Below are 27922 nucleotides of genomic sequence, written 5' to 3' on the forward strand. Positions count from 1 at the left end.
CCCAAGAACCGCTGCACCACCAGGTTAAGGACGTGAGCTACACAGGGCACATGGGTCAGTTGTCCCTGTCGGAGGGCGGAGAGGAGGTTGGTGCCATTGTCGCAAACCACCATTCCTGGCTTAAGCTGGCGTGGCGTCAACCACCTCTCGGCCTGCCCCTGCAGAGCTGACAAAACATCCGCCCCAGTGTGGCTCCTGTCCCCCAAACAAACCAGCGCAAGCACGGCATGGCATCGTTTTGCCTGCGTACTTGCGTAGCCCCTGGAACGCCTACGGAGCACCGCTGGTTCTGAGGACAGAGCACTGGAAGAGGCCATGGAGGAAGAAGAAGAGGAGGGGGGTGGAGGAGAGAGGTGTGTCACAACCAATAGTAGCATTTTGGAGGCGTGGTGGCGGAACAACCTCCAACACTACTGCACCTTGTCCTGCATCCTTCCCAGCAGCCAGAAGAGTGACCCAATGGGCCGTGAAAGACAGGTAACGTCCCTGTCCATGCCTGCTGGACCATGAGTCAGCGGTAATATGCACCTTACCGCTGACCGCCCTGTCCAGCGAGGCAAGGACATTGCCTTCCACATGCCGGTAGAGAGCCGGAATCGCCTTCCGTGAGAAAAAGTGGCGTTTGGGGACCTGCCACTGAGGAACCGCACATTGTACAAACTCACGGAAGGGGGCCGAGTCTACCAACTGAAAAGGCAGCAGTTGAAGTGCTAGCAATTTAGCCAAGCTAGCATTCAACCGCTGGGCATGTGGATGGCTGGGAGTAAATTTCTTCCGCCGGTCCAGCAGCTGGGGCAGGGACATTTGCCTGCTATAATCGGACGTGGATGTACCACTAGCAGAGTTCCCGGAAGCACTTGGCTGTGACACACCTAATTCTACACCTTCATTCCTCTCAGAGCAGGTTTCAGAGAGGACTGAAGGTCTAGTGGGGTTGGAAATGCCAGCTGATGAGGAGCAAGGAGAGGTCCGCTTTGTTCTTTGGTGTGGGTCTTTGAGGTACGCTTGCCAACGAGCTGCATGGCAGGTCAACATATGTCTGGTCAAGCATGTGGTGCCCAAGCGGCTGATGTTTTGGCCACGTGAGATACGCTTGAGACATATGTTGCAAATAGTAGCGGTGCGATCTGATGCACTCGTCTCAAAAAAGACCCACACCAAAGAACTTTTAGAATAACGCGCAGAGGAAGCGCTCTGCGCAGGCGGAGCTCTGCGGTGTGATTCAGTCCTGTGTGCTGCCCCTAAGCTGGCCCCCGGAGGGCATCCTGCCTCGTTGGACATGTGCCTCCTCCTCCTCCTCCTCCCTCCTTCCAGGCACCCACGTGGAGTCAGTGCCCTCATCATCCCCTCCCTCTTCATCGCTGTAGCAAACCTGGCAGTATGCTGCAGCTTGTGGAACATGACTGCCAGATTGCTGTCCTTCTTGAGCATCCCCTCTCTCTGCGCTCACGCTACTGCCTTCCTCTAGCTGAGTGTCATCATCAGAGCCCACCAAACACTGGGCATCCTCCTGGAGCATGTACCCAACACTGTGCTCAAAGAGTTCAGGAGACTCCTCAGGAGGACGTGGTGGGTCTAGGGAAGGAGTCACTGATGATGACATTGAGAGGAGGGAAGACGATGTGTTGGCAGCTGCTTTGCTAGTACCCTGAGACTGGGTGAGAGAGGATGAGGAGGATGAAGAGGGCTTGGTCATCCACTCTACCAAGTCGTTGGCATGTTGCGGTTCAACATGTCCAGCTGCAGAAAAGAAGGACAAGCATGTCCCATGGCCACGTGCTGATGACAATGCACCGCGTCCCCGACCAGCACTGTTGTCTCTAGACACAGAGCCTACTTGCCCTCTTTTATCGGCTCGCGCCTGTCTGCCTCTCCTTGCTGGCCTTCCAGACATGGTAATGGCCTGAAGGGAGTTGGGTAAAACAGTAGTTGGGTAGTTTATATTGTGCTGGAGGCACACAACACCCACTAACTCCTGCAGATGCCTTTTTTATAGAACAGCAGAGTTAAAGGGGTATATACAGATGTATACTGTGCTGTGCTGGAAGCACACACAACTTCCAATAACTCCTGCAGATGACAATTGGGCCCAAATAGAGAACAGCTATGTAGGTGGATAATAGCGGTATGTACTGGGTACAGAGCACGCAGACAGCACGCACTATCTCCTGAGTGACACTACTGACTGCAAGCTCTATTATTAAAGATGGACCACTAGCTATATAGGTGAGGTGAATATCACGGTGTATACTGCGGTCAGGGCACGCAGACAATAACCAGAAAACAGCAGAGATAAAGGGGTATATACAGATGTATACTGTGCTGTGCTGTGCTGGAAGCACACGCAACTTCCAATAACTCCTGCAGATGACAATTGGGCTCAAATAGAGAACAGCTATGTAGGTGGATTATAGCGGTATGTACTGGGTACAGAGCACGCAGACAGCACGCACTTTCTCCTAACACTACTGACTGCAAGCTCTATTATTAAAGCTAGATCACTAGCTATATAGGTGAGGTGAATATAGTGGTGTATACTGCGGTCAGGGCACAGACAATAACCACTACACAAGAGCAAGATAGGAAATCAGCCAAAAACGATTGGTGTGTACTGTGTTGAAGGTACACAGAACACCCACTGCTTCAGATGCCAACACACTGCACGAGGCCGCCTCAAAGGCGGCCTTATATAGTGTGGGGCGTGCACTACACAGCCTGAGCTATGATTGGCCCACAGGCAGGACGCCCCGTGGCCAATCATGGCTCTCCTCGCTGCTGGCGCTGCGATTGGCCAAGCATGCGGGGTCACAGTGCATGCTTGGCCAATCATGAGCCAGCAATGCACTGCGCCATCGCAGTGCATTGTGGGCCACACGAATTTTGCCGCGAACGGCCCAAACGTTCGGAATTCGGCGAACGCCCGAACGACCAATGTTCGAGTCGAACGTACGTTCGACTCGAACATGAAGCTCATCCCTACTCAGGACCCAGGGGACGGGGAATAGTCTGAGTCTAGGGTGGAGATTGGAGGGTGGAGATGGGTTAAAATTAGATTTTTTAGGTTACAGGTTGGGGAGGGGGGCAGGCCAATGAGGACTAGTCTGTATTTAGTGTGAAGTGAAGTGGGGGTGGTAATAGTTTGAGTTTGGGGTGGAGGAGTGGTGTCAGAGAATTGGGGGATGGTAATAGTCTGAGTTTGTGGTAGAGGAGGTGTGTCAGAGGATGGGGGGTGGTAATAGTCTGGGTTTGGGGTGGAGGAGGGGTGTCAGAGGATTAAGGGGTTGTAATAGTCTGGTCTAGGGGGATGGTAATAGTCTGGGTTTGGGGTGGAGGAGGGGTGTCAGAGAATTGGGGGATGGCAATAGTCTGAGTTTGGGGTGGAGGAGGTTTTTCAGAGAATCGGGGGTGGTAATAGTCTGATTTTGGGGTGGAGGAGGGGTCTCAGAGGATGGGGGGATGGTAATAGTCTGGGTGTGGGGGTGGAGGAGGATTGGGGGGTGGTAATAGTCTGAGTTTGGAGTGGACAGGGGTGTCAGAGGTTTGGGGGATAGTAATAGTCTGGTTTTGAGGTGGAGGAGGGGTGTCAGAGGATGTGGGTTGGTAATGGTCTTGGTTGGGGTGGAGGAGGGGTGTCAGTGGATCGGGGGATGGTAACAGTCTGGGTTAGGGGTGGAGGAGGGGTGTCAGAAGATGTGGGGTGGTAATAGTCTGGGTGAGGGGTGGAGGAGGGGTGTCAGAGGATCGGGGGTGGTAACAGTCTGGGTTACGGGTGGAGGAGGGGTGTCAGAGGATCGGGGGTGGTAATAGTCTGGTTTAGGGGTGCAGGGGGCAGACAGATGCCAGCAGCGGACCAGGCACTTGTAGTGACGCTCTCGAACCGCACAGGGGGCGCTGTAGGGCAGCGCAGCGGACAGCTTGGCTCGGTGCTGCGCTCGATGCGCGCTCTCGGTGAGGCAGGCGCGCCCCCGGCCGCTGATCAGCGCAGCCCAGCTGTATAGCCGGCAGGATCGGGGCAGTGAGCTCCGCACAGGGACCCCCCTGAGCCCCCCACCCCTCCCCCCCGGACATGGCATAGCGCCCCCACCCGGCACTTCTTATAACTTCCCCGCACGGGGACATCACCGGGATGTGACATCACCTGAGCGGGGAGCAGCGAGGAGAGCCGGACATCCCTCCCCCCCCCCCAGAGGAGCACCAGGTGAGTGCGGAGCCCGGAGGGGCCCCAACATAGGGGGTCCTATACAGAGCCGGGAACTTTATGTTGGTGAGGAGCGTCCGATCTGATTGCACAGATCTCGGATTGTTCTAGGAGTAGATTGCACAGATCGCAGATTGTTCTAGGAGTAGATTGCACGGATCGCAGATTGTTCTAGGAGTAGATTGCACAGATCTCGGATTGTTCTAGGAGTAGATTGCACAGATCGCAGATTGTTCTAGGAGTAGATTGCACAGATCTCAGATTGTTCTAGGAGTAGATTGCACAGATCTCAGATTGTTCTAGGAGTAGATTGCACAGATCTCAGATTGTTCTAGAAGTAGATTGCACAGATCTCAGATTGTTCTAGGAGTAGATTGCACAGATCTCAGATTGTTCTAGGAGTAGATTGCACAGATCTCAGATTGTTCTAGGAGTAGATTGGACAGATCTCAGATTGTTCTAGGAGTAGATTGGACAGATCTCAGATTGTTCTAGGAGTAGATTGGACAGATCTCAGATTGTTCTAGGAGTAGATTGGACAGATCTCAGATTGTTCTATGAGTAGATTGGACAGATCTCAGATTGTTCTAGGAGTAGATTGGACAGATCTCAGATTGTTCTAGGAGTAGATTGGACAGATCTCAGATTGTTCTAGGAGTAGATTGCACAGATCGCAGATTGTTCTAGGAGTAGATTGCACAGATCTCAGATTGTTCTAGAAGTAGATTGCACAGATCTCAGATTGTTCTAGGAGTAGATTGCACAGATCTCAGATTGTTCTAGGAGTAGATTGCACAGATCTCAGATTGTTCTAGGAGTAGATTGCACAGATCTCAGATTGTTCTAGGAGTAGATTGCACAGATCTCAGATTGTTCTAGGAGTAGATTGCACAGATCGCAGATTGTTCTAGGAGTAGATTGCACAGATCGCAGATTGTTCTAGGAGTAGATTGCACAGATCGCAGATTGTTCTAGGAGTAGATTGCACAGATCGCAGATTGTTCTAGGAGTAGATTGCACAGATCGCAGATTGTTCTAGGAGTAGATTGCACAGATCGCAGATTGTTCTAGGAGTAGATTGCACAGATCGCAGATTGTTCTAGGAGTAGATTGCACAGATCTCAGATTGTTCTAGGAGTAGATTGCACAGATCTCAGATTGTTCTAGGAGTAGATTGCACAGATCTCAGATTGTTCTAGGAGTAGATTGCACAGATCTCAGATTGTTCTAGGAGTAGATTGCACAGATCTCAGATTGTTCTAGGAGTAGATTGCACAGATCTCAGATTGTTCTAGGAGTAGATTGGACAGATCTCAGATTGTTCTAGGAGTAGATTGGACAGATCTCAGATTGTTCTAGGAGTAGATTGCACAGATCTCAGATTGTTCTAGGAGTAGATTGCACAGATCACAGATTGTTCTAGGAGTAGATTGCACAGATCACAGATTGTTCTAGGAGTAGATTGCACAGATCTCAGATTGTTCTAGGAGTAGATTGCACAGATCTCAGATTGTTCTAGGAGTAGATCGCAGATTGTTCTAGGAGTAGATTGCACAGATCGCAGATTGTTCTAGGAGTAGATTGCACAGATCGCAGATTGTTCTAGGAGTAGATCGCAGATTGTTCTAGGAGTAGATTGCACAGATCGCAGATTGTTCTAGGAGTAGATTGCACAGATCGCAGATTGTTCTAGGAGTAGATTGCACAGATCTCAGTTTGGGGATTGGTGTATTAGATGATTGCACAGATCGGGGATTGTCTGGTGGGATTTATAGTTTTCATAGAGTTTAGGAAGTTCCTCCTGTGTGGTGAGGAAGGTGTTCCCGGGGATCTGGCTCTATATATCCCCAGATATCGCTCTTGAGCACTCTGTCTCTCTGTCTCTCTGTCTCTCTGTCTCTCTGTCTCTCTGTCTCTCTGTATCTCTGTATCTCTGTATCTCTGTATATATGTGTAGATGGATGGAAGTCTAGTTCGGCTCGTTGTCTCGCACGTTATTCCTCGGGGATTGCCCTGAGATCAGGTCTGGCAGATCTGTAGCCAATCAGTCCGGTGATCAGGGAGCTCCATCTACACCGATCAGCACAGCTGTTCTTCTACCTGGAAGTTCAACTTGTAAAGAGTTTTGGAACAAAATATTATAGAATTCCAAAGAGAGTTCTGTCTTCCCATGACACGTGTATACTGTCACCCCTAAATTATGTGTCTCTGTATACCATCAGGGGAGGTCAGTACCTGTATACCATCAGGGGAGATCAGTACCTGTATACCATCAGGGGAGGTCAGTACTTGTATACCATCAGGGGAGGTCAGTACTTGTATACCATCAGGGGAGGTCAGTACCTGTATACCATCAGGGGAGGTCAGTACTTGTATACCATCAGGGGAGGTCAGTACTTGTATACCATCAGGGGAGGTCAGTACCTGTATACCATCAGGGGAGATCAGTACCTGTATACCATCAGGGGAGGTCAGTACTTGTATACCATCAGGGGAGGTCAGTACTTGTATACCATCGGGGGAGGTCAGTACCTGTATACCATCGGGGGAGGTCAGTACCTGTATACCATCAGGGGAGGTCAGTACCTGTATACCATCAGGGGAGGTCAGTACCTGTATACCATCAGGGGAGGTCAGTACCTGTATACCATCGGGGGAGGTCAGTACCTGTATACCATCAGGGGAGATCAGTACCTGTATACCATCAGGGGAGGTCAGTACTTGTATACCATCAGGGGGGATCAGTACCTGTATACCATCAGGGGGGATCAGTACCTGTATACCATCGGGGGGGGGGGAGGGTCAGTACCTGTATACCATCGGGGGGGGGAGGGTCAGTACCTGTATACCATCGGGGGGGGGGAGGGTCAGTACCTGTATACCATAGGGGGGGGTCAGTACCTGTATACCAATCGGGGGGGGGTCAGTACACATCAGATTATTAAACTCACACCTGAACTTCTCTCCACTGATTTCCGGAACATGCTGAACACAAATCTATACACCATCTCTTTGGGGGAAACTTTTGTCTGTACCGAAGTGTATTACAATGATGGTGACGGCAGTAATACTGATAGTAACAGTGATGACAATGACGGGGACAGAAGTGACAATAGTGACATTAGTGGATTATCAATATGTAGTGACACAGCCACTTGTATTCTCCACCAGGAGTGGGTGGGACAGACCTACTGTAGCAGAATTTGTAGAGCGTTGTCACCCCGAGGACCTTCATGGCAGGATCACCGGGGATCCCTTCAATGAAAGCTGTGAATGGTTTAAAACAGCTTTTTGACTGACTGACAGCTTTTCGATTCCAGTCTGTATTCCTATCTCAAAATTGTCCCTTTATTTGCCACTCTGACTTCCTGTCTGAGGGGTCGCTGTTCATTCTCCTCAATATGTAGGAATGTAGCCACTTTCTCTAGCCTGCTGCTGAGATGGACTGTGGGATTTGTAGTGCACATAGATCAGTGCACATGACCGCAACTAATACATGCACTGCTCATTCCATAAAAAAGGAAGCGGGGGGGGGGGGGGGAGAAGAGGTTCCGGAGCTCACGGAGAACATTACAAGGAGGCAGAAAAACACACACGTGGCGTGTAGAGCCTGCCACCGGTGTTTGCCCGCACATGTGCGCCAAACATACACTACATTACCGAAAGTATTGGGACGCCTGCCTTTACAAGCAGATGAACTTTATTGACATCCCAGTCTTATGCCCTGTACACACGGTCGGACATTCCGACAACAAAATCCATCTGATATTTTTTTTTTTTTCCGACGTATTTTGGCCCAAGCTTGTCTTGCATGCACACGGTCGCACAAAGTTGTCGGAAAATCCGATCGTTCAGAACGAGTTGATGTACACCACGTACGACGGGACTATAAACGGGCCAATAGCTTTCGTCTCGTAATTTATTCTGAGCATGCGTGCAACTTTGTGCATCGGAAATTGTCTACATACGATCGGAATTTAAACGATCGGATTTTGTTGACGCAAACTTTTGTGTGTCGGAAATTCCGACGGGAAAAAGTCGGATGGAGCCCACACACACACACACACGATCGGATTTTCCAAAAATACGATCCGATCGCACATTTTCCATCGGAAAGTCCGACCGTGTGTACGGGGCATTAGAAACATTTCGATGAATAATAGACATGAAGTACGGATTGTTTTTGGAGAATAAGGATATTGTTTGTGTCACTTTAGTATTGTGTGAGAGTTCAGTGATTGGGGGTTATATTTACTGGAAGGTGTCTGCAGATCCTAACAATGAACTTCTTTTACAAAGTGTTTTATGTCTGTTTTAATAAATGCAAAAAAAATAAAAAATCTTTGATTCTTCTCAGCTGATAACTTCCTGTATTTGTCAATCTGCACCAAATCCTATTATAAATCATTCAAAAAACTAAAAAATAAACACAGAACATAAAGTAAATCTAAATATATTTAAAAGATATAAATAGTATCTAATTACAAACAGGATACAATGAGATTTACAAATATTAGAGGAATAGATTTCATAGATCTCAGATTGTTCTAGGAGTAGGTTGCAGATTGTTCTAGGAGTAGGTTGCAGATTGTTCTAGGAGTAGGTTGCATATTGTTCTAGGAGTAGGTTGCAGATTGTTCTAGGAGTAGGTTGCAGATTGTTCTAGGAGTAGGTTGCAGATTGTTCTAGGAGTAGGTTGCAGATTGTTCTAGGAGTAGGTTGCAGATTGTTCTAGGAGTAGGTTGCAGATTGTTCTAGGAGTAGGTTGCAGATTGTTCTAGGAGTAGGTTGCAGATTGTTCTAGGAGTAGGTTGCAGATTGTTCTAGGAGTAGGTTGCAGATTGTTCTAGGAGTAGGTTGCAGATTGTTCTAGGAGTAGGTTGCAGATTGTTCTAGGAGTAGGTCGCAGATTGTTCTAGGAGTAGGTCGCAGATTGTTCTAGGAGTAGGTCGCAGATTGTTCTAGGAGTAGATTGCACAGATCGCAGATTGTTCTAGGAGTAGATTGGACAGATCACAGATTGTTCTAGGAGTAGATTTTCCGTCGGAAAGTCCGAGCGTGTGTACGGGGCATTAGAATCATTTTGATGAATAATAGACATGAAGTACGGATTGTTTTTGGAGAATAAGGCTGCGTACACACGGGCGGATTGTCTGTCCAACTTAGTCCACTGAGTCGTGTTTCAGCGGACAATCCGCTCGTGTGTGGGCTTCAGCGGACTTTTTCAGCGGACTGTCTGACGAACAAAGTCTTACGGAATTTCCGAAGTTTTGTCCATCCAAACTTGGTTTCAGCGGACAGTCCGCTCGTGTGTAGGCAAGTTGGACGGACTAAGTATGGCGCATGCTCAGAAAGGATTTACACGGCCGAAGGTTGCATTGCAGTGTATAGGACGTCGTTTTTCTAGTCCCGTCGTACGTGCTGTACACGTCATCACGCACGCTTTCAGCGGACTGTCTGCTCATCGTGTGTGGTCAAGTCCGTTCATGCTAATTTTGAACGGACTGTCTGTCGGATTGTCTGACGAACTTAGTTGGGCGAACAGTCCGCCTGTGTGTACGCGGCCTAAGGATATTGTTTGTGTCACTTTAGTATTGTGTGAGAGTTCAGTGATTGGGGGTTATATTTACTGGAAGGTGTCTGCAGATCCTAACAATGAACTTCTTTTACAAAGTGTTTTATGTCTGTTTTAATAAGTGCAAAAAAAAAATAAAATCTTTGATTCTTCTCAGCTGATAACTTCCTGTATTTGTCAATCTGCACCAAATCCTATTATAAATCATTCAAAAAAATAAACACAGAACATAAAGTAAATCTAAATATATTTAAAAGATATAAATAGTATCTAATTACAAACAGGATACAATGAGATTTACAAATATTAGAGCTTTAGGCTTCGCACACACGGACTAAAATAGATTTTTTTTTTTTTTTAAAGCCTAAGCACGCCCAGGGAGCCACGCATGGCGTGTAGAGCCTGCCATCAGTGTTTGCCCGTACATGTGCGCCAAACATACACTATATTACCAAAAGTATTGGGACGCCTGCCTTTACACGCACATGAACTTTAATGACATCCCAGTCTTATGCCCTGGTCGGACATTCTGATGACAAAACCTGTCGGATTTTTTCAGACAGATTTTGGCCCAAATTTGTCTTGCGCGCCCACACACACACACACGGTCGCACAAAGTTGGCAGAAAATGCGATCGATCAGAACGCAGTGACGTGCAACAAGTACACCAGAACTATAAAGAGGCCAATAGCTTTCGTCTTGTAATTTAGCGTGCGTGGCACTTTGTGTGGGTCGGAATTGTCTACACACGATCGGTACTTAAACGATTGTATTTTGTTGTCGGAAAATTTTAGATCCAGATCTCAAACTTTTGTGTGTCAGAAATTCAGACGAAAAAAAATACGATGGACCCCACACACGATCGGAATTTCTGACAACATACATTTTCCGTCGGAAAAGTCCGACCGCGTGTACGGGGCATTATGCCGGGTACACACAATCGGACATTCCGACAACAAGATCCATGTTTTTTTTTTTTTTTTCCCCGATGGATGTTGGCTCAAACTTGTCTTGCATGCAGACGGTCACACAAATGTCAGAAATTCCGAATACTTTAAGAATGCGGTGACGTACGACGAGCCGAGAAAATTGAAGTTCAATAGCCAGTGCGGCTCTTCTGCTTGATTCCGAGCATGCGTAGAACTTTGTTAGTCGGAATTGTGGACACACGATCGGAATTTCCGACAACGGATTTTGTTTTCTGAAAATTTGAGATCCAGATCTCAAATTTTGTTTGTCGGAAATTCCGATGGAAAATGTCCGATGGAGTCTACATGTGGTCGGGATCTCTGACAACATGGAACTTTGTTGTCATAAATTCCAACCGTGAGTACGCGCCATTAGTCCGTAGGGTTCAATATTGAGTTGGCCCACCCTTGGCAGCTATAACAGCTTCAACTCTTCTGCGAAGGCCGTCCACAAGGTTTAGGAGTGTGTCTATGGGAATGTTTGACCATTCTTCCAGATGTGCATTTGTGAGGTCAGGCACTGATGTTGGACGAGAAGGCCTGGCTTGCTGTCTTTGCTCTAATTCATCCCAAAGGTGTTCTATCGGGTTGAGGTCAGGACTCTGTGCCGGCCAGTCAAGTTCCTCCACCCCAAACTCGCTCATCCGTGACTTCATGGACCTTGCTTTGTGCCCTGGTGGTGCGCAGTCATCATTTTGAAGGTTAACACAAGCGGTGAAGAGGCAACGGGCCGCTTTCACATTGTTGCGCTGCAGTAACTCCTGTTATTTGCATCCTGGGTGCCATTTTTTAATTTTTTTTTGATTGGCACCCAACCCACTAGGGCAACTCGCCTGCACCGAACCACGCTGCAACACCCTACCCTGTGGTATGTTCCTGAAAAAAGGTAAGGTGTGGTTCTTGGCAGAAATTAGGTATGCTGGCAATCATTCAAAATGATTGGGCTTCCGGCATATTTCAAGTATTGAGCCCTCGTTCACACTGAACCCGGCTTTGAAATCACGGGAGTTCATCTGAACTCCCGCGTTTTCAAAGCAGCATTTCAGTCCGACTTCAGGGGCGACTTGAAAGACATCTGTGCGGGTTCATGCACAGATGTCTATTGGAATCACCCCCAAAGTCGTCAGAAGCAGTGTAGGAACTACTTTTGGAAATCGGTGCTTGACCACACTCATTGGGATGCTCCCATTGCCGGCAATAGGCTACTATTTGACAAATTGCGCCGATGTGAACGGGGGGGCTGAATGCAACATTCACCAAATGTTCACAGGTGGCTAATCATTCCCACTAATTTGAAACACGTGCTAGAAATATTCACCTGGAGTGATTTTTGGTCTTTATCGTCTTTATTTTATATTTATATCTTTATTAAATTGTTTATTTGAAATTGATTTAGATATAGTTTATATTTTATTAATTATTATATATATTTTATATTTGTTTGTGTGGTTTTTTTTTTTTTATATATGATTTTATATTTATTATGGTTTATTGTATTTATTATATTTTTTTATTATTTGATAATATTTATTATTGTCAGATATTATTATATTTTTTATTGTTTTTTTTCTTATTTGATATTATTTATTATTATATTTATTTTATATGTGTTATATTGTTTATGATTTTATATTATTATAGGGTTTATTTGTTATATTTTTCATTTTATAATATTTATTATTGTTTGATATTTTATTTTATTTCTATTGTTTATTGTTATGTGATATTATTTATTATGATTATTTTATATTTAATACATTTGTTTAATTTGATATCATTTATCGAGATGCACCAAAAACCAAAAATGATAGTTAAAAAAAATTTAAAAAAAATAACGTTATCTATTACCAAGCGCCATTGGCATCTTTAGCTCAAGATAAGCGCATCCCTTTTGAATTCTATGTATGTTTCATAGTTAGGTTGAATAAAGACACCAGTCCATCCAGTTCAACCTGAGTGTCTACAATTGTCCTTATCCCTGTAAATTGCACACTCACATCGGTCCCTACCCTCAAGGAGCCCACAATCCAAGGTCCCCATTCATATACTAGGGCCAATTTTGGACAGCAGCCCAATTAACCTACCTGCATGTCTTTGGATTGTGAGAGGAAACCGGAGTACCCGGAGGAAACCCACGCAGGCACAGGGAGAACATGCAAACTTCCGGCAGGTAGTGTCGTGGTTGGGATTTGAACCAGCGAACCTTCTTACTGCTAGGTGAGGGTGCTAACCACTACACCACATTGGTCCATTGTGCTTCCATTGTGATGTTAAAAATCCTGCTTTTGCTGCATTTTTGGGCAGTTAAAAAAAATTGCAGCAAAAACGCACATCGCGGTTGAAATGTGCATCAATGACGTTTTTTATTTATTGGAATACACAATGTAAATATACACCGAATCCACAAATACATCACAGTACTCAGTGTTACATTTTTGATGCGGTTTTTGAGTCCCATGATCCATGAAAAACACACCATAATTCGTGTGCGTTTTCGCTGCCATTATCTGCAACATTTTCTCTATCTGCAAAATACTGAAACCGTCATTTTCGGCCAATATGTTTCGGCCGCCGAAATTTTGGTGTATCTGTAATCATTTTGTTATATTTATTTTATGTATCTTTTTTATATTATTTATTCAGTTTTATTTTATATATGTTGTATTGTTTATTATTATTTGATATTATTTAATATACTTATTTTATATTTATTGTATTGTTTACTTTTTATATTATTATTTTATATTATTGTACTTATTTTATATTGTTTATTATTAATTTGTATTATTTATTATCTTGTATATTAACTATACTGATTTGATATTATTTACTGCTGTGTAAATAAGTATTTTCCCTTTTGATATCCCCAAACACGACACACAGTGGAGAGAAATACGGTCTTTTGTCCGGTTTATTACATTACAGTACCTGTGTCTTACTTGATGCCTTTATTGAATTTTAAGGGATGCCGCAAAAAAAAAAAAAAAAAAAAAAATGGCGCCCCCCCCCCCCCCCCCCCGTAATTGGCTTTGCCTGAACATGTCAGGATTTCAGATTGCCAACTTGCAGTCTTGCTGTCATAATAGAATTTCATTGATCCTTTGCACTTTACACTATTGTTATTGACCGGTGGCAGTTTTATGGGTGCGCGCAGTGAATTATGTTAATAACGCTGTTAAATATACTACCGCCATGGAGCGGAGACCCTTAGTGCATTGACTGGAAGAGGCGGCTGCTTGCTCGGCCGGATTTTATTGGATACAGTAAGTCGTAAACTTTATAGGGCAATACATCATGGGCACTGAGAGGCTTAAAGTGGACCTGTCGTTAAAATCTTTGGGGACTTATTTGTGGTGGCACCACTGACGCCTTGTAAGTCAGAGCTGGGGAGGGGCCCGCTGGTTTCAGCCCATATAGACCCTGGCATCCTAGTGTGTTGTATTAACGCATGTGCGGTTTTCTGAACATTAACATGCTTTGTCTATCTAAATGAATGGTTGGCAATGCACTGCAAAATCCTAAAGAATGGCCTTGCACTATTTTTTGGAAAACACAACTCAATGGGGTTCGTTACTGGGCATTGTGGTGTACTCTGATGCATGTGCGTTGGAGCTGCCTTGCCTTACTGCTTCTACATACAAAATGCAGGGTTCAGGAGTGTGCTGCGTGCAGGGTTCAGGAGTGTGCTGCGTGCAGGGTTCAGGAGTGTGCTGCGTGCAGGGTTCAGGAGTGTGCTGCGTGCAGGGTTCAGGAGTGTGCTGCGTGCAGGGTTCAGGAGTGTGCTGCGTGCAGGGTTCAGGAGTGTGCTGCGTGCAGGGTTCAGGAGTGTGCTGCGTGCAGGGTTCAGGAGTGTGCTGCGTGCAGGGTTCAGGAGTGTGCTGCGTGCAGGGTTCAGGAGTGTGCTGCGTGCAGGGTTCAGGAGTGCGCCGCGTGCAGGGTTCAGGAGTGTGCTGCGTACCGAGTGCAGGGATCAGGAGCGCGCGGGCAGGGTTCAGGAGCACGCAGGGTGCAGGGTTCAGGAGCGGTAAAGAAATCCCTGACGATTTTCCCAAAACACTGAACGGCAGGGTGCTGCGGCACCATGCAGTTTGGCATTAGCAGATGCGAGGGGGGACATTAACAATTACTAGTACTGTTGCACGTCTGCTAAAGGGCAGCACATTTTTGTGCATGTTGGGAAAGTGCGCAATTTTGCGACCATTCCCAACACGCAAAGGTGTGAACCTGTCCTAAAGGTTCGCTCTACCTGGTGAATGGAGTGAAATAAATGACCCCCCCCATCGCACATCCGTCAACGTGGCAGCAGAGAGAGGCCGGCGGGTGGCTCGGGGGGTGCCTGCATCTGCCCAGAACGCAACAAGTTATTTCACGTGGACTGGTTGTAAACCCTTACAGACCACTTTGACCTACAGGTAAGCCTAGATTAAGGCTTAACTGTAGGTGCAAGAAATATCTCTTAAACCCACACGGTTTAGGAGATCTTTGCAAAAAGACAGGCACCGCTGTCTACGGCACATGCGCCCTAGACAGCGGCGCGCAGGCGCACTGAGCATGCCGCTGCTAACGGCGATAACGGCTACGTCATCATGGCTCCGGCCAATCACAGCGCTGGAGCCACGATACCTGGAAAGAAGATGGACGCTCCGTGGAAGAGGGAACAGCGGTGACTTCGCTGGCTCCTGTGTCAGGTAAGTGACGCATAATGGGCTACTATGCGATGCGATGCGATGCACAGTAGTCCATTATGCTTGACCTTTGCAGGGAAATAAAGAGGAAGTGACACCCATCAGGATTTACTTCCTCTTTTAATCAGTAAATAACACAGCTAAACTTTGGTAGCCGGGAGGATGGGATCCGTTGTTGAAGCCGGCATTGTGTAATATTTTCTCCCTGTTGGTGCCAAGATCTGTTTGTTCCTGGTGTAGCTCTGATTATATGAAATCAACGCCAGAAAATGCTGCTGTTTGCTTTGTTTTGTTTTTTATTAAAACTGGTACAATCCTCACCTTTCAGGTTTCCTTCCTACTTGTTCCTGACTGGCTAAAAGTTTACTCACTTTAATTAAAACGAAACTCCATAATAAACAAATATTTGTCTAGATACAAGACTCCTGTGTAATGTTCCTGAATCTCGGTGTGCTTTATGTATTTCTTCCAGATCTGTGTAGTAATCCAATGTGAGACTTTCTAAGTCTAAGTAATAAAGACCCCTCACTGCTGTTCTGACTTCTTGTGCAGGGGGGCTGGTCTTGTCTCCGCCCCCTCCTGTTTTTTTTTCTGCCTGTAGTGGGTGGAGACTGATGGCCCCTCCCACAGCTCTGCTTTATCCTTGCACAGGGTGACTGGTCTTGACCCCGCCCCCTTATGTAGTTTTCTGCAGGCAGTTTGTAGTAGGTGGAGCCTGCAGGGCCCCTCCCACAACTCCACTCTCTCTTTGTCCAGAGTGACTGGTCTTGACTCCGCCCCCTGTAGTTTTCTGTAGGCATCCTGTAGTGGGTGGAGCCTGCTGGGCCCCTCCCACAGCTCTGATCTCTGCACAGGCTATATACAATGCAGGGACTGTTGCTGCTACTTTTACAAGGTAATATCTTGGTTTTCAAAGGCATTTTTGCTCTTTGGGGCCAAGGAATTGAAAAAAAAAAAATTCGGCTGAAAAAAAAAATCTTTACAACATTGTAAATTGGACAGAAGGTTTCGCCGCTGCCATAAGTTCATAACGGACCTCCCCCCGGGGGGCAGACCGGGCAACTTTCTTCCGACTCCTATTAAAACTCTTCTTGGCTTTTTGGCTGTTTTGTTTATTATATGAAACTCTTCAGGGAGTCCCCGCACTTAGTCCCACAGCCGGGAGCCGGAGCTGAGTCTCCGCAGAGAAATGATGGCGCTGTGAGGGCAGCCGGGGTCCTATATTTCCTGTAATAGGCTGCTGGTTAGAACAGATATTTATTGGATCATGAAAAGTACAGATTACAGGAGAACGGGGGCGAGCGCGTACTGGTGCACTGACATCGGGTCATTTGCTATTCTCCTTATAGGTTTCTTATTAATTACGGATGTGAGGGACTTTATGCCATTTATTTTCTATCTGGTGGATAAATCCTGCAATATAATAATAATTTTAACCTCTTGCAGCCCACGTATCGCATATGTGCAGCAGCAAAGGGGGTGAACTTTACCGCCCACACAACGCACGTAGGCGCCCTCGGGCAGCAGAGCTTTCTGCACTCTCTGCACGCTCCCAGCACAGTAACCAAGCTGTCAAAAAGAGCTCTCGGTCTTTGCTAATGATCGGTAGTCAGTGGGATTGCCTCCCAGTCATGTGACCACTGTGATATCCAATTGCACAGTGATCAGCCAATCCCCCCGGCATGAAGACCCTTTTCAGGGGATGCCAGGGCTTGGGTGGAGGAAGGGGTTAACTCATATCCTCAAAAACTTCCTATGGCTATGGTTTCCACCAGTGCGACTTGTCATGCGACTTTGGACACAAAATCACATGACAAGTCACAGCCCATTGATTTCAATGGCAAACGTTTCCATCTATGCAACCACAAGTTGCCGCGACTTTGAAAAAGTTCCTGCACTATGCCCCGGTTCACACCAGTGCGGCTTTGAAATCACGCTACTTTAAGTCGATTTCAAAGCCGCAGATTGTTGAGATTTGCACTTCCCGATTTCATTGCGTCTTCCTTTAACAGAAGTCTTTGCAAGTCGCAATGAAATCCCAAAAAGTAGTGCAGGAACCACTTTTTTCAAAAGTCGTTGCATTTTGAGTCGCAACGATTTGAGCAGTTCCATTGCCGGCAATGGGGTGCAACTTGTCTTGCGATTTTAGGCTAACAAATTGCATGACCAATCGCACCAGTGTGAACCAGGGCTAAGGCTCCATTCCCACTTGTATGACTCAAAGTGACTTTGGGGTGCAACTTTGAATGAGTACGACTTGGATGCCACTTTGATCACTGATAATGGAAAGCGACAAACTGTCGCATGTAAAACATTCAAGTGCGACTTTTGTGACCTTTGAGGATTAACATTAAAGTGGCTGTAAACCCTTACAAACCACTTTGACTTACAGGTAAGCCTAGATTAAGGCTTACCTGTGGGTCCAAGAAATATCTCCTAAACCTACATGGTTTAGGAGATATTTGCCAAAACACAGGCACCGCTGTCTACGGCGCATGCGCTGTAGACATCGGCGCGCAGGCGCACTGAGCGCGCCGCTGTCAACGGCGATATTCCGCGAGTGGCGGCTCCCGTGCGCATGCGCGGGAGTGACGCCATCGCGGCTCCGACGAATGACAGCGCCGGAGCAGCGAGACCCACCAAGAAGATGGATGCTCCGGACTACAGGGGACAGTGGTGACTTCGCTGGCTCCTGTGTCAGGTAAGTGCGATGCATATTAGTCCATTATGCTTTACCTTTGCAGGGAATCAAAGAGGAAGTAAACCCATCAGGGTTTACTTCCTCTTTAAGGCTCCATTCATTCAAGTGCAACTTTGGATGGGTGCGAATTGGATATGACTTTGGCTTTGACCAGTGATAATGGACAATGCACCCAAGTTGCATTGTATAACATTCAGGTACGACTTTCATGCAACTTCTGAGGGTTAACATTGAGCCCTCCTTCCCATTGGAGTGATTTGTCATGAATAGTTATCATTGGAAAACATGGGGAACGATTTGTTTGATTTGATGTCCAAAGTTGCATCACAAAGTCGCACAAGTGTAAATGGAGCCTAAAGTCTGTGCCCCTCAAGTCGCATGAAAGTTGGACATGTGTAGTGCATAAACAATTTTGAAGTCGCTGTGACTTTAAGGCGCATAGATATGAATGGTCCTCACTGGAAAACATAAGTTGCGACTTTTCATGCAACTTTGTTCAAAGTCACATGACAAGTCGCACAGGAGTGAATGGAGCCATCTTTGTGCACAGTTTTCAATGTTATCACTGCCATGAGAATGGTACTCACTGGGAAACATGGGGTTTGACTTGTCATGCAACTTGATGATTATCAAAGTTGCATTACAAGTTGCATGACAAGTCACACAAGTGTAAATGGAGCCTAATAGCTTCATCTTTGTGCAATCCATTTCGCTCGAATCATGGAATTAAGGAGTTCTACACTCGCAGACTTAATTCGCACATTTGCAGCTCATTGATTTCATTGGGCAGGAAAAGAAGTCTCCTACTTTTTTATTTCTTATTATAATCATGCTGTGCAATACGTATGCGTTTACAGGTGCATAGAGGTGCCATTAGGAATTAGTTTGCTGTGAGGCAACGCGTTTCTGTGTGTGTCGGCAAAGTGTGCAATTTTGCGCATGTTCCCGACACGCACTGATATGAACCTAGCCTGAAAAAGCGATCCACCACAGATCCATTCACAGGACACCTAGCCCTATTCTCAATGTATGCAAGGCATTCTCTGATTGAGTGTACATTGTGATGTCACCACCCCACCTCTCCACCTTGTCCAATCAGACTTCACAAAGAAAAATGCAAGGCATTCTGTGAATGGACGACCTACTTGATAGTAAAGGGTAAAATGCAAATGAACGGTCTGTGTTTACCATCAGTCTGCCGCATGTGCATCTGAGGGCCAGAATCGCACACCAGAATCGCACAGTAAAACAGTCTGCAATGGGATTTGGCAGCCCGTCCATTTGAATGGGCTGAAAATTGTAACGGAATGAACAAAAAGTAGTGCTTGTACCTTTTGAAAAAAAAAAAATATGGTGCACTAAATCGCATGGTGTTACGATAGCACAGGATTTAGCGGCACACTGCATTTGTGATCTGCATTTGGGGTGCTATTAACAAGGTATTGGCACCCGCAGCATAAAAAAGCAAAGGCGGTACGTTTTGAACGTGGTGCAGGAAACGTGCATGGAAAAAAACTTTTTTCCAGCACCCCAAGGGCTCCATTCACACGTCGCTATGTAGAATCAGGGGCGGAATTGCCGCAATTCTTTCTGGGGTTCCAAATCGGGTGACCATCGCTCCGCAAGGGGCAACGCAGGTTTGGGTGCCGTTGTTCCTTTAAACAGCGTGTGACTGCGTGATTGTCTTGCAACAGGATCACATGCCAATTGCGGCAAACTGCACCTTTAAAAATTGCGTGAGGCTGGGTTCACACTGGTGCGATCACAGATATCGCATTTGATTCGTACCTGCACTGCTGCGCAAGTCACATGCCATGTCTTCACAATGTGAATTCAGCCGTATAAACTGTATGGCTGAAATCGCATTCGCACCAAAATGGCGCAGGACCCTTTTTTTTGGACCACACTGGAACTCCTGCACCATTTCAGAGCATGCTCTGCAATCTGCGAGCTGATCTGCGGGTGTCATTTACATTGATAACCGCATCGGTTCACAGATGTCAGTGAACCGTCGGCGATTCCGGTGCGGGAACCGGCGCAGGATTTAAAGGGAAATTTTTTTTCTTGCGCTTTTTTTTCTTTTGAGAACGTATAAAGCCGGGTTCACATATGTGTGGCTGTGAATTTGCCGGTGCGTTTCTGTTAACCAGTTCAGATACGATTTAGGTCCAAATTTTTGCCTGAATTCGCACCTGAACCAGACCCAAAAAACGCACAGGAACCTTTTGGAAACCGCACCATGACTGCCCCGGACCTGTGTTAACCGGCTCCATTAAGAGCTGGTCACACTCGCATGTTATGCGAATTGGATGCATTGAAAAAAAAAAACCGCTCCTATCAGCTACTTTTGAGCATTTATTTTTATTTTTTTCTGCTTCTAGAAGCACATATTGTTATCTCATGTGTCTTTGCACACTATTTTAGTGTAGAAGCGTTTTTGAAGCTTTAGCATCTAAGAAAAGAAACCCTTGTTTTTTGGGAGCGATTTGCAGGCAGAAAAAAATGCTAAGTCCCCGCTCACACCGGTGCGACTTGTCATACGATTTGAAGTCACATGACAAGTAACACCCTATTGTTGGCAATGGAACTGTTCAATTCAGGCGATGCCAACTTTGCGGTGCCGCACTAATTTGAGTAGTTCTTGCACAAGTTTTGGCGATTTTTCAGGTGCGACTTGCATAGATGTCAGCCAAGTTGCACCTGAAGTTGCATTGACATGCGGTTATGAAATCGTGCGATTTCAAGTGAAGTCACGCGATTTCAAAGTCTGATTTGGTGTGAACGGGGGCTTAAAAAAGAAGTATGTGTTTTGTTTGTTTTTTGTTTGGTTTTTTTGCAGAATCATACTTAAGTGGATGCAGCATGGCTCCCGCTGGTTCTAACACTGAGAACCGAGCGATCAAACACCACTGATCACTCAGTTCTTAGAGCTCCCTGAGCAGAGCGCTGGCGACTGTCGGACACTGTTTTCTGCTCTGCCCCCCTCCTTGCTCACTGGACTGTGGGGGGGGGGGGGTGAAGCAGTAGGCTTGGGCTCTTGGGCTCCGTTCACATCTTGGCGTTTCCGAACCGTGGGCGGAATCGCACCGATTCTGCCTGCGAGTGATGATTTAGGGGGGTTTGTGTTGGGGGGGGAGAGGATTTGTCCGCTGTTGAAGAAAATACCAGGGTTATGGCAGCTATCTGCTGCCATAACCCGGGTATTCTACATCAAAGTACCGACGTACAGTGATGGCGGGCGGTCCGCGAGTGGTTAATCAAGTATGGAACTCTGAAAGATTTTTTATTTTTTTATTTTTTGCGCTGTGTGGTAAGTCGCACTGCAATCGCGGCAAAATCGCAGCACACGTTGCGATTTTAGCCAGGTGTGGTGCAGTGCATTCCTTGAAATGTTACAAAGTGTTTCCTTAGAAAATAATAATAAAGAATACATTGAAACTGCAATGGTGTGTATCCTCCGGCTAGAAACCGCGGGCTGTGCTGAGAGGCTCTCTGACACCGGCAACCTACAGGCCTGCCCCAAGGAAGAGTCGGATGCCAGGCTCCTCGGTGGCCATGGAATGGGGACGAATCGTCAGCTCTTGGAACCAGGAGCAGCTGTGATGACACAATGTTATGGTTTCAAAGTTTCAAAGATGCGGGGATTAGAGGGACCGAAAGCTTAATCCCCCCCCCCCCCACACCGTATCCAAGGAGGGACCTGGATAGAGCCGGTGAGCGTTGAGCGGCGAATCCCGAGGGATTGAAGTGATTCTCCAGACGGACAATTAAAGCCCTCTACAGCGCACCTGAGGACCGGCGCCGCGCCGCGTTTGACCCATCCCTCGTTAGCCGTACTTTGCAAGGAAGGGGAAGAAGTGAGAGTCGGATCACATGTTCATTCTTAATTATTTAAAAGCTCGCATCAATCAAGGAGCGCGGATCTTTTATTTATAAATCGCATGGACGGGCTCACTGAGGGCTGCGAGATCCCGGATCCTCCATGGAGCCGAACCTGAGAACACGCCGTGCTTTTGTTTGATTCTCAGTCTTTGTGTCTGGGAGGGGTTGTACCCACCGAGCCAATTACAGCCGACCAATTACCAGCCAGAGACCGGATCACAGATGACGCAACCATCGCAATACTTATATAGAGTGTACTGTAAATATGTGTGTATAATTATATGTATGTGTCTATATATATATATATATATATATATATATATATATATATATATATATATATATATATAGTGTGTGTGTATTATGTATATATGTGTGTATATATATATATATATATACAGCAATGTCCCTCTTTTCTCCTCATTTGTCCCTCATTTTGGTCTGATCTATATAGTTGCATATAAAATGCACTTTTTATCTAACAAAGTGTTTTCCCAATGCTGAACTTTTCGTCTGATTTCTAAATAAATTGCTGCATTTGTAAATTCCAAAAGCCAATATAAAGGAATAGCAGTGGTAAAAAAAAAAAAGCACTTGTGGGTTTAACAAATTTTTGTGTTTTTTTTTTTTTTTTTTTGTACAATTTTCCTTTTAAGGGGGCGTGGCAAGGGGTGTGTCCTATGCCTACATACTTTTGCTGATAGGTGTCCCTCATTCCCATCTCATATTCTGTGTGTGTGTGTGTGTATATATATCTATCTAGAAATATATATGTGTGTGTGTGTGTGTGTGTGTATATATATATATATATATATATATATATATATATATATATATATATATATATATATATATATATATATATATATATGTGTATGTATGTGTGTGTGTGTATATCTATTTAGAAATATATATGTGTGTGGTGGGGGGGGGGGGGGGGCAGTCAGATTCAGCAGGGTTTTTACAGTGCTGCTAGGTTGGTCTGCAGCCTCTGGTCACACGTCTCCATGATATGTAGGAAGCAGGGCAGGCGGCTGCACCAGATACACACCGGTGCAGATTACAATCACCCAACAGGAAGCCCGCTCCCCCGTTAGTCGGTGTGAATGCAGAATATTTTTTTCCGTCTGATGGACGCACTTTTTGATGAACTGTCCCGGCGCTCTTCCTAATCCAGGCCGCCGTCCTTTTCTTCTTTTTTTTTTTTTTCTATCTCTGGAAACGTACATCCAGGCGCCCGTTTTTTTTTTTTGTGTTTTTTTTTTCCAGTCCGCTGTGCGTGTAATGAGCGCCTAAATAATGCATGCAAAGCCCACACTCCATCAGGCGCACATTGTTCCTGGATGTTAATGGAGGAAGTAGCTGTTGGCCAAAGTTAGTGCGGCATCCACTCTGGCCCGCGCACCAGATCTATTATGCAAATCGCCCGGCATGACAGACAGCGCGCTCGGCCGCGGCTCTTATTCCGGTGGAGCGATTAGTCTAATTCTCGCTCTCCTCGGGCGGTGAAATGGATAAGCGGTTCCGTGTCTTTTCTGTGATTGATTTAAACAATTTCTTTTTTTTTTTTTTTTAATGCTTTATTATAAATTGGCCTCTAGGCTGAAAGACCCGCCGTGGCAAATGCTACTTGTCACCTGGAAGGCCCCCCGCTTCTGTTATGGTGTGGCGTCATTGCTGGGGGGGGGGCAGCAATGTATAGACTTGGTTAGTTTGTCTCCATTCTGCAGCCACTGTGGAACCACAAGTCCCAGAATGTCTTGATGTGTGTTTGCAATTTTCTCTATGTAACCTCACTGGGTCTCTGTGCTTCTCTTATGTAGTATCACTGGGCCTCTGTTCTTCTCTATGTAGTATCACTGGGTCTCTGTGCTTCTCTTATGTAGTATCGCTGGGCCTCTGTTCTTCTCTATGTAGTATCGCTGGGCCTCTGTTCTTCTCTATGTAGTATCGCTGGGTCTCTGTGCTTCTCTTATGTAGTATCACTGGGCCTCTGTTCTTCTCTATGTAGTATCACTGGGCCTCTGTTCTTCTCTATGTAGTATCACTGGGCCTCTGTTCTTCTCTATGTAGTATCACTGGGCCTCTGTTCTTCTCTATGTAGTATCACTGGGTCTCTGTTCTTCTCTATGTAGTATCACTGGGCCTCTGTTCTCTATGTAGTATCGCTGGGCCTCTGTTCTTCTCTATGTAGTATCACTGGGTCTCTGTTCTTCTCTATGTAGTATCGCTGGGCCTCTGTTCTTCTCTATGTAGTATCACTGGGCCTCTGTTCTTCTCTATGTAGTATCACTGGGTCTCTGTGCTTCTCTATGTAGTATCACTGGGTCTCTGTGCTTCTCTATGTAGTATCACTGGGTCTCTATGCTTCTCTATGTAGTATCACTGGGTCTCTGTGCTTCTCTTATGTAGTATCGCTGGGCCTCTGTTCTTCTCTATGTAGTATCACTGGGTCTCTATGCTTCTCTATGTAGTATCACTGGGTCTCTGTGCTTCTCTATGTAGTATCACTGGGTCTCTGTTCTTCTCTATGTAGTATCACTGGGTCTCTGTTCTTCTCTATGTAATATCACTGGGTCTCTGTTCTTCTCTATGTAATATCACTGGGTCTCTGTTCTTCTCTATGTAGTATCTCTGGGTCTCTGTTCTTCTCTATGTAGTATCACTGGGTCTCTGTTCTTCTCTATGTAGTATCACTGGGTCTCTATGCTTCTCTATGTAGTATCACTGGGTCTCTGTGCTTCTCTATGTAGTATCACTGGGTCTCTGTTCTTCTCTGTGTAGTATCACTGGGTCTCTGTGCTTCTCTATGTAGTATCACTGGGTCTCTGTGCTTCTCTATGTAGTATCACTGGGTCTCTGCTTCTCATAGATGATGTCTGAAGGAAGATGATGCCCCCTTCTGGAGAGGACAGCAGACAAAGACATTGTCGGGGAGAGCTGTGATCTCTATGAGAAGTAATAAATACCTTGAAGCGGGTGACCCATTAATAAAAACTATACCCGATACTAAGGCCGCCTCGTGGCGTGGCACGCATAAGCGGGGTGATCGATGAACAATCTTTATATTCGCTCCTAGGTTCTATGAACACTGTGGCGTGCCGGAAGCCCGGCCTCATCACAGGCAGCCGGTTAGCTCCCATCGGCTAGGAATGTGACACGGGCCGCCTGCCCTTTGAAGAAGCAGAATTACTGTGGAAATATCGCATGGAAGCGCACACATGGCCGCCGCGGGGGGAATTGTTTGATTACACTTGCAAGCTTTAATGTCACATATCGCGGCTCTGACATTAGAAGAGTCTGAAGAGCGTCACCTTGTATATTATCCCTCCCTGCCCTTCCCGCTTGAAGAGGGTTTAAAGGGGACGGGTCGTGATTTAGGACATATTTTCCTCATTCCTTATAGTTAAGTAAAAAAAAAAAAAGTAACATTTAAAAATATTTTTTTTTAAAATCTTTTCGCAAAGAAGTGTTTGTAATATTTTATCCAGCCCTTTCAAGTTTTTCTGCTTAACTCTGACACTGTAAAAAAAAAAAAAAGCCAGGTGTGAAGTGAGCTCAGTAGCTTAAGTTTCAGTTTCAAAATGGTGACTCCTCCCATCTGAGGGTGAGAGAGAGAGAGAGAGAGAGAGAGAGCGAGCCTGAAAGCAGGGAGCACCTACTGTGTTCTGTCTTTAGAAAACTCATAGTGGCCTCCGGAAACCTTTATAAAATATATAAAAAAATAAAATAAAATTATATATATATATATACATATATATAAAAATTAGGGATGCAATGAAATTTCGGCCGCCAAAACATATCGGGCGAAAATGGCCTTTTCGGTAATTTGCGGAAAAATAAATCTTGCCGATAATTGAGCCGAAAATGGGGTGTCCTTCTGGCGTGGCGCACCGCAGTCCTCTCCTCTCTTCTCCTCCCCTCCCCTCCAATGTCACACTGAGTGTCGGCTCTGTGCACCATGTCCTGTCCTCCCTCCCTCCCCACCACACATTCGTCATTCCCGCCCTCTCTCCAGCGGTCACATGGTACCACGACGCCAGCTCTCACCCCGGTCATATGGCTGCGGTTCCTCCTATTCCCTTCTAGCGGGTCATCCAGAGCCGGGTGTCATCGGGTAGCATGATTAGGGGGGAGGTAGATTGCGCTATGGAACACTCCGTTTAAAAGATATTAAATATATAATATAAAAATTAGGTAAGAGCAACCTCTATTTGTTTCCACCCAATTGGGTGGAAGGATACTGAAGGGGAAAAGAGAAATAGACCTGGCGCTATACCATTTACTACTAGAAATCTATAAATGAGAACTCTGTTACATATAATTCTCAGCGTGCTGGCAATTAAATGAAAATGGTGAGATAAAAACCATAAATGAAAAATACTTATCCATACACTATAGATAGCTTCAACAGTATGCTACTATTGATAAAGTGCAAGTGCCAGTAAATCTACATGTGCCAATATCTGTATACTATGATAAATAAACCATAAATATAGATAGAAAATGAATATTGTGAAATAAAAAATAGGAAATATAAAAATAGAATAAGGCAAAATGTGATATCTTTGAACTGGCAGTGAATATAGTGAGGCCGCGTACACACGCGGGGACTGTTCGCTCAACTTTGTCCGCTGAACAGTGTTTCGGCGGACAGTCCGCTCGTGTGTGGGCTTTCAGCGGACAGTTTCAGCGAACAGTCTGCGGAACAAAGTTTTTCGGAATTTCCGAAAAACTGTCCGCTGAAACTTTGTTTCAGCGAACAGTCCCCTCGTGTGTAGGCTTGTTCGTCAAACTAAGTTCCGCGCATGCTCAGAAAGGATTTACACGCCGAAGGTTGCATTGCAGTGTATAGGACGTCGTTTTCTAGTCCCGTCGTACGTGCCGTTCACGTCATCGCGCACGCTTTCAGCGGACTGTTCGTTCATCGCGTGTGGGCAAGTCCGTCCATGCTAAGTTTGAGCGGACTGTCCGCTGAAACTGTTTGACGGACAAAGTTGAGCGAACAGTCCCCGCGTGTGTACGCGGCCTGACTGTAAAAAACTTTGTGCAGAATATAATCGAGGTTGATATCGTGATAAATAGCACACTGCAAGTAAATGAAAGTGAAAACGTGTACAGTAGAAATGATTAACATTTTTTTTAAAAAATATACAAAATTAAAAGTGGACCATATGCGTTTAAAAATGTGAATAGTCTCTAATAAGTGATGGAATCTTCCGTGAGTGGGGGGGGGGGGGGGGGGGGGGTGATGATTTCCAATATTGTTCCCCGTGTTCAGTGGTCACTTCTATATTATGCTCTCACCGGAAAAAAGACCCCATCCGGGGTGGATCAGCCTTCACAATATCAGCTATTGTGTCGCTCTCTGGCTTGCTTCAGATGTAATGCTGGGGATCCCTCGTTTTTCCATGTGTGTAGTGTGCCACGTTATGTATGTTAAAAGAGAGGCACATCCATAGTGTGATAACGTTTAAAACTCATATTTATTCAGAAATAGATTAAAACTACTTACAAAAGCAGAAATTTCAATTGCGGGTGATAATACAGCTTTAAAACAGCTTTAAAAGTCCCGCTCGGCTTCCTCGTCTATGCTAGAGGTGTACGTTGCCTGGCCACGCCCTACGCGTTTCGTCATTCAGACGTCATCTGGAGCGGCCATCTTCATACACCTTTAGCTTTATATAGGGTGTAATGTTCCTATCGCGCATGCGCGGTCAATCGCCGCCATTTCTAGTAAGGGAATGCCCTCATACTTTAGTGCTGCGCGATGGACATTACATCCCAATAATTAAGACTGCAACATAACCCACTCAAGGCTTTGAACACGGGGAACAATATTGGAAATCATCACCCCCCCCCCCCTCCCTCACGCACGGAAGATTCCGTTACTTATTAGAGACTATTCACATT

At 45.8% G+C, this 27922-nt stretch overlaps 1 protein-coding gene across 1 annotated transcript in view; it reads left to right on the plus strand.

Moving 5' to 3' along the window:
• Window positions 1–3951: 3951 nt before the first annotated feature.
• The window catches only part of CHST8 (carbohydrate sulfotransferase 8), a 541346-nt gene continuing 517375 nt past the window's right edge, over window positions 3952–27922 (plus strand). Inside the window, exon 1 of the mRNA XM_077452763.1 lies at window positions 3952–4198. The gene's annotated coding sequence lies outside the window, so the exon portion shown is untranslated. The remainder of the gene's footprint in view (window positions 4199–27922) is intronic.

This window comes from Lithobates pipiens, unplaced genomic scaffold (genome assembly GCF_037356315.1).
Source record: "Lithobates pipiens isolate NorthernLeopardFrog02 unplaced genomic scaffold, aLitPip1_a1.2 Scaffold_10, whole genome shotgun sequence".
Classification (NCBI taxonomy): Eukaryota; Metazoa; Chordata; class Amphibia; order Anura; family Ranidae; genus Lithobates; species Lithobates pipiens.